General features: G+C 40.5%; 1 long non-coding RNA gene across 1 annotated transcript in view; it reads left to right on the plus strand.

The window, feature by feature from the left end:
• The first annotated feature begins 553 nt into the window (after positions 1-553).
• LOC104870620 overlaps positions 554-8,158 on the plus strand; it is a 56,904-nt gene continuing 49,299 nt past the window's right edge. The window contains exon 1 of the long non-coding RNA XR_004516477.1: positions 554-583. This is a non-coding gene — a long non-coding RNA (uncharacterized LOC104870620). The remainder of the gene's footprint in view (positions 584-8,158) is intronic.

The following is an 8,158-nucleotide window of genomic DNA, read 5'->3' on the forward strand; positions in this document are numbered from 1 at the left end:
GTCTCTGACTTGATAAAAACAATCTCTCCACATTCAGCCCCAATCATTTATCAAAACTCTAATGTTTTATGGTTCATGCCTGTCTTACTGAATCCCTCATATTTTTAAAAAGTGGGGAAATTTTCAGAGTAAAAACAGCACTGAATTGTATCCATTTGAACTCTCATTAAAAAGTAATTATTTCCATAGCCATTTTCATTTGTTTGTTTTACTGCAGCACAGGGTAGACCAAATGCTGAAAGTGTATTTTCCTTAAAATTTCTATCATCTACATAAAATATTTACATATATACAAATCAGCAAAGTTATATATTACTTCTGTCTCTTTGAACAAAAGACTCATGTAATCTCCCCAGCTGAGTCTCACTTATTTTACTGTGAATTCCCCAAACTGGGTGCATAGGAAAAAGACCTTCTTCATGTGGTGATGCTTTTGCTGGATTCTTGGAAGGAGCCTCTGCCACATGTGGCTGAAGAAACACATAAACTCATGAAATTCTACAGCCCTATCAAAAAGAAAGATGAAAGTATTTATTTAAGATACCAACGATTTAAAAGTGTCATCATTGAAATAGCCAGCAAGGTAAGCAGCCTTCTGATATTTCCTTCTATTTCTAATAACCAGTTCCACCTATGGTGAGAGTATTTTGAAATGCCTCACACTACATGTGTAATATGGAGGCCAAATATTCCATCTATGCTCCTATTAAAAAGTATAATGGTCTTAGCCAAAGAGTGCAGATTCTAAAGTGAATGAGCTTTAGGGCTGACTGTCCTGACGGGGCCGCCTTCCCTGCAGTGTCTTCAGTGTCCTCAAGGACTTGTCCCTTTATCAGGTTGGTGGCTAAATGTTTTTCAGGAAAGAAATTTAGAGCAAAGCATCTGCAAAGGAAATGTTTTCTTCAATGTTTCTCAGGATAGCCACACAGGGAGTTTGGTCTTAGTTTCTCCATTCTCCTCACAGCAGAAAATGAGAGGAGGAAGGGAAAAAGGAAAAATTCCCAATCATATAGGAAGGTCTGCCCCACACCCTAGCCAGAATAGGCTGAGAAAGCCGGATCACCAGAGCTATCCCTCAAGCCCTAGAGGTTGAAGTTTTGCCGAAGAGCTGTTTCTATTCTGGAATGTTCCTTATTTTGCAGTCTGTAGAAATTCATCCTAAGTTTCAGTATCCTTGCTGTTTCTAAATGAATATGCTTGCCATAACATTGAAACTTCAGAAATCATTTGTCACATCAAGAAGGAAATGATATTTTCAATATGTATCTTCACTCATTTAAGAAAATTCTGATTTTAGTGAGACAGCACATTAGCATCTTTCTAATATTCTCAGAAAAAAATGTACTATATGTGGATAAATGATTTTTTGAAGCAATACAGGAGAAGTTTTATATGTTTATGTTTTTTAAAATACTTGTTACCTTGTGTTGTTTTCATGAAAAAATCCTATATGACACAAGAGAAAAAGTGAATGTTAAGTAGGCAACATAGGCAAGAAATACCTTAATTTTAAGTAGTTTTTTTAATTAATGTGAGCATACTTCCTGAGGACACAAATTCATTGTAGAATTCACTGTTTTATGTCTCTTTTTCAATAACTAATATATTACGGTGCATATAATAGTAGGTACAAAGGATACGTTGTCTTAGGGGGCAAGACTCAAAAGAACAAAAGGAGAGCAAATCTAGATAAAGTATAAAATTACATGCTTCCAGTTTTTGTGCAACACATAATTACCCTGTGGAAAAATCTCAGCAGATCAGGGTGTACAATTACTCCAGACTTGTGCCTCATCGCTGTGGAAATGAGCTGACGCCTTCAGAGGCAGCGCAGTGACACTGAGCCTCTGGGATCTGAGGGTCCGCCGGCTTGCAGAGGCTCACTGTTCTCTCTCCTGCTCTGTGCAGCACTTTCCTGAAACACAGTACCCCACCCACAGCACAGTCCTCACTGTGGGGTTGCTGCTAGCATCGTTCTTCCTAGACAAGATTCTGCAAACCACTCCTACTCCATGCAACTTCAAAGAAATAAGTTACTCCTCATGTAGGGTACTTTTCGGGAGGAAGGGATGCACCTGACATGTTGTCACTCACGAATCCATTGTCAGCACCCCTCAAGCACTAAGTGCAATGCAGAGTGTGGTGGACACACCTGTAGTCCCAGAACTTGGGAAGCAAAAGCGCGGGGATGACAGGAAGGTGAAGCCTAACCTGGGCCACATAGGGAGTTCAGGGCCAGACTGACCTACAAAGTGAGACCCTGCCTCAAAAAACAAAAGAAAAGAAGCCCTAAGTGCAGATTCAGCATCGCTAGAATTACAGTACTAACATCGCATGCAGATTATATTCATTTAAAGCAATAAGAAACTATCCACAGAAATGAAATACAAATGAAATATCAGGGACAAGTTTGAGAAAATGTAAATGACCTTTAAGCATCTCAGTAGAAGTGAGCTTTTGTGTGATTATTTTTTGTAAAATCCATATCTATACCCAAGAATTGACTTCTGATCATCCCCCGTCTACATTTCATTGAACATAAATCCCCAAAGATCACTTGCATGTCAGAAAAACAGGAACAGGGCTGGGGATTTAGCTCAGCGGTTTGGTGGCCTGCCTTGCAAGGTCAAAGAACAGAATTCAATCCCCGGTACCAAAAAAAAAATAAATAAATAAAAAAGAAAAATAAAGAAAAAGAAAAACAGGTCCAATGTTCTAGTTTTCAAATGACCAATAAGTTTATGACATGCTGCATAAGACATGTGAAAATTTATGCTCTGGGTAAACTTTTGTTTTCACTGCTTTCCATATCCCAATTAACTTTTTTTCCTCATTCAGTTTATTGGTACTTTTTAGGTATACAGTACAGGTACATTCATTATTGGGATCTTGTATCTTTATGTGACAGGTCTTGCTTCTCATTTTTTCCCCTTATCTCTACCCTCCTTTCACCTCCTCCTCCCTTCCCTATTTATAAAAAATTTGTTTCTATTTTTTCATTTTCTCATATTTTTTCTTTTCCCTGATTTCCAATTAACTTTTTAAGAAACAGACTAAAATATGAAGAATAGTATTAAAAGTGATGGTCTTTTTTCTGTCTAGCTTGGTCTTGAAACCTCAGTGCAAGACTTTGCTTCATGGTCAGATATGGAATCCCTGAAGTCATCTGATGATCAAACTCGTTTGTTTACTGTTTATAATTTACTGCGATGCTTTGCCATTGATGCTGAGAAGATTGAGTTTCTTGTCTACATCTTGAAGTGCCTAGCTGACAATGAAGACCCCTGCTAATCCAATGATTCATTTTTTTTAACTGAAATGTTTTCTAATGATTCATCCTTGGAATGATTATGTTGATGCATAACTTCTTAAGGAATGCCTATCTGTAAAGATTATATGTCTTTTCTTAAAAATAAATACTTACTTTTTTTGACACTGTCAAATCCTCTGTCATGTTCTGTCTGTTTTTATTTAACAGAAAACTAAAAATTTATCATAAGGATAAAAGTGTAGATTATGACTTATCAGTATGCTCATACACTAAAGAATGTATTTTCAGAATTCTTTAAGAAGACAGCCACATTTTATTATCTCACTTTGACAACATATTGACAGATGATGCAAGAACTTCTGTAACAACCACTAACCAAACAGTATGCGTTTACCAAGCCATCTTAACATTGTTAGTACACAAACATTAACTGGCTTTAGACTCCTCTAATCCTATATCCAGCCTCATCACAACCACAAACATCTCCTTAGCATCACCTTGGAAACTCTCCATTTGCACTGTTCACTCTGGGTATAGAAATCCAGTCTGGTTGAGGTTCAAATCCATCCCATGTTAAATTCTTTAATACTTCCCTTCCCTTTCCTTCCCTCTATGGTGGATCAAGGAACCCAGGAGGGAATGCAGATGAGGTCAGTTCCTGTAAGGCTCCTCTCCTCATTTTCATGGTCTCCCTTTCTCTGACTACACTGGACCTGGACTGACGGGCACAGGAGAGGAAAGATTCTAATGTCACTGACTGTGAGCTGCTGCCATGCACATCCCATTGCTGACAGGACTCATCTTGAGCTCACTCTCAGTGGCATGTATGGTGTAGTCCTGTGATACTCCAACTCACTCACCAGTGGGGATAAAGCTCCAGCTTGACCTGCACATCTTCCACCCAACTGTGCCTCCTGTAGTAGCATTGTCTCTAGCCTCTGCTGCTGGTTCCCCATACTGGAATTCATGTTCCATGACCCATGCAGGCAGTGAGAGACACCACTCCTGCATACTACTGTCCCCTTACATGTGCTTCCTTTCCTCCTTCTTTTTACTCACATCATAAATCAGAAAGTTGAATCCATTGGCAGACATCCACCTGAGCAATGAGGTGCCACTCTTCTCTTTTCTAAGACAATGTGTCAGAATTTCTGGAAAGAACAACTTACAGCTTAAGTCTTACACATTTTCCAACAGTTAAGTTAACACCAACACCTCCCCAAGCAATCTTAGTGTTTTACTCACTGAGCTTGGAGAAAGGAGACAGGATGAGGTTCTCTCAGCTTGGCTCTGTGGATCCTAATACAACAGCTCACCCAGGGCCAACTCTTCTCTGAAGAAAAGTACTTGTCTTAGAGGTTTTCATCAGCCTGAGTGTTTCTCAGGAAATGTACACAGTGGATATTCAACATCTTAATACACACTAGAAACTGAAGGGCTGGAATTATTGGCAGAGAGCAATAAAAAATAGAATTGAATAATAAAGTACAGACAAATCAAATGAATGGCAGTTAGGCATATATAGCTCCACTTTGTTCTTTTGCATCTTTATTTTTCTTTCCTTCCTGGGGTTCTCTACATATTAGGAATATTCTTTGACCTTAAAAGTTGAGTTTCTATATTGTTGAGAATAGCAGAATATGATACTGTACACAAGAGAATCTAAGGTCATTATGATGCCAAGCCAGTCCTGCACTCTGTGGGGCACACTTCTTTTCTACTTTGACTTCCTTTACCATGTTTTTCTCCCCATAAACATGCTTTGAAAGCTTTGATAAATTTAACACATGTTGCTATCAGGTTTCCTGTCCAATTCACTGTTCAGCACAAAAAGACTAACTGACCCCTAGGAAGCACACAGTAGCTCAGTACCTGGTGCAGTGTAGATCTTTCCAGTAATGAACAGGGAACCCTACAGAAGAGAGTAGCACCCAGCAGTGCACCACACATGGCTGATGCCCCAGCGTACCCTATGCAGCTAAGCTGAGGCCATGCCTCTGGCTGCCTTGTGCTGGGAAGGGAAGCCAGTGTTCACAGCCTGTCCTGGCTAGAAGCTCTGCTTTGAGCATGAGCCCCAGCTGCAGAAAGGGGCAAGCAGTAGGTGAGAGTACCTGGCACCTCACCAGATGGGAGGGGACCCAGAATCTCTGAACAGCGGAGGGTGGTGGATCCCAGCTGAGTACAGGGCCAGTTTCCAGACCCAGTGTTCAGGCCATGGGTCAGGACAACCACAGCCATCCTGAGACTGGTCTGTTTGACAGCCTGTGTAACTGCCTCACAGGGATGATCATGGCCCCTAAACATTCCTTCCTATTGCTGCTGTCCCTAGGAGTGGACAGACTTATGCACACAGGCAGCCTGCACTGAGCCACCTGCACACATGGCCAAGCCCAGAGGAGGAAAATGTTGGGCGCACTGGGCCCAGTTCTGTACAGCCAGTAAAGATCAACTCAAGCTGCTGTGAGTGTAATGTTAATCAATAATATAGTCTATCCTGTATATAGAAATTTTAAAGGATTATTTTTTCTTTATTCTTGCAAGATTAAAAAAAATGACCTGGGATTTAGCTCAGTGGTTCTGGCGTCTGCCTTTCATGTGCCAGGACCTCAGTTCGAACCCTGGTACCAAAAAAAAAAAAAAAAAGTCTATCAACTCCTACTTTCTGGAACAAATTGCCAAAGTATGATTAAAACAAATGTAAGGGATACTTTATCTCAGGTTGCCAAAGGAATCACTCATGCACCCAAATTTCTAAGGAAAAGTGGGACACCTTCCAGAAAGTTCTAAGGAAAAATAGTAAATGAGGCACCAGGGCTGATTCAGGCAAAGCCATCTTCCTGGTGCCTGACTCTCATGAATAATGTTTTGTGAACTCATAAGCCTGCCTCCTTTAGCATGGGGTGCCTTCTGAAGAATGGCATTCCTGAGCTTCCCTCTCCATATTTCCCTCAGCTTGCCATATGCAAGGCCATGTAGATCCCAGGCTCCTCAGCCTTAGCCTGAACCCGAAAAAACAGAGAATTTGACCCTGCACTAGACATGCTGGACTGGAGGCTATGGAGAGGTCTAATGAAAATCACCTATGCTGCTTGGCCTGGCATGATATGGTTAGTAGGACGTGAGTTTCTCAAGGGACACCTGGAAATGCACAGGTGTCTTCCTGCAGGCGGCACCCCTTGAAGGATTTGGACCCTGTGTCCTCACTGTTTGTAGAGTACCATGGAGTTTCCACTCATAGGGGCTCTACCTGTACTTCTATTTGTGGGTCTAGAAGAAACCTGGAAATGATGATGGGCACATAATTTCAGCTTGTGTTATAACAATGTTCCTCAGATTTTTATTTAAAAGGCAAGAAAAATTGTGTAAATCCTTTATGCTTAGGCTTTTGACCTCTTTATCTCTGGAAAGACCTCCAAAGTATGGCACTCAGAGGACTCTGCGAAAGTGAAGAATGCTCTCTTTAATAATCCTGTTCTCACAGCCCCGCCTATCTCTCAATGGATATAAAACTGTCCCTCTCCTTCCAGCAGAACCCAATCCCCCAAGAGAACCATGATTTTAAAAATACACAGATAGACTAGCAGATAGGCCACCACACCCCTGTGCTGGATGTGGCCTTTGCTGTGTTCAACAATCAGAACCTCCATTGAGATAACTGTAGAAGGGCAGAGAAAAAAGGACAGAACAAAATTATAGTTGTGGAGAAAAAAAAGGTCCAATCAAAGTCTCCTTTAAACAGAAGAAAACTAGATAGTCATCACTTTACCTTACAAAGCCACCTCCTAGGCCCTCTTCTTTGGTTAGGTGGCCTATGTGTCTCACTCTTGGCATTTGGGATGGAATTTGCCCACTCAAAGCAAGGTGTAGGCCTGCAAAGTCCCTTACCTCCCACTCTGAGAAGAGCACAGAAGGCTCAGGGAAATCTGCAATGTTCCTCTCCATGGACATCTTCATCTCCCATGAAAATGCATAGGTCGCCCTGGATGTCAAGGGAAAATAAATTTGCTCCATTTAAAATCATTTCTCTTGAAAATCCTCCTGTAGATCTAAAGCATGACTACAAAACAGGGGACCCCAAGATGAAGCTTCTTTATAACTGCTCACATGTTCAATCTTAGGTAAAGTATTTCAAATGTCCCTTTCTGGTGCTATGTGCCCATGCTGCAGTCTGGAATAGGGGGCTTGCTTATTCAGAAATAAGTCCCCTAAAGGCAATCTATCTTCTCAGTCAGGTTACAGTTATTCACTACAAATGATAGGTCTAAAGCCTTTTTGGAACATGAAAAGGCTGAAAGAGAAGAATCAAGGGTAATATTCCAAAAACAGAAGAAGATCCTATCATTATTTGCAGTTCCCGAAGAACAATTAAAACCAGTCTAGATAATGAACTGAAACTCCCTCAAACAATGATGTCATTAGGTACACCAACCCTGCATGGAAACATATCATGTCCATAATCTCAGGGCTAGGACTACTTGTGACCACCAGACCTATCTGCAAAGCTTGACCACTTTGATTGCAATAAACTGGCAAGCCCAGCACACTTTCTTATAAAAATGTACCTTCTGTAATCTCAGGAAGATCTCAAGCTCCTATTCAACAAGCAACACTGCAGTTCCACTTTGGGTATAGATAAGTGGAGACATTAAATGACCCGAAACCCATCACAGCTTAAATGAACAGTGTAATAAGACTGCTGTTTATAATTATGTTAGGGTTACAGGTATACTGTTTCTTGATGTGTTAGGGACAGGTATACTGTTTCTTGTAATTTATCTGATATTCATGAGAATAACACATAGGCAGTTTTAATGTCAGCATTATCATTTATAAAATTACTTTTGCAGTTATTCAAATTTTTTTAAAAACATCATGCTAAAATTTTCT

The sequence above is a fragment of the Fukomys damarensis genome, unplaced genomic scaffold (assembly GCF_012274545.1).
Source record: "Fukomys damarensis isolate Sample0158 unplaced genomic scaffold, DMR_v1.0_HiC HiC_scaffold_10, whole genome shotgun sequence".
NCBI lineage: Eukaryota > Metazoa > Chordata > Mammalia > Rodentia > Bathyergidae > Fukomys > Fukomys damarensis.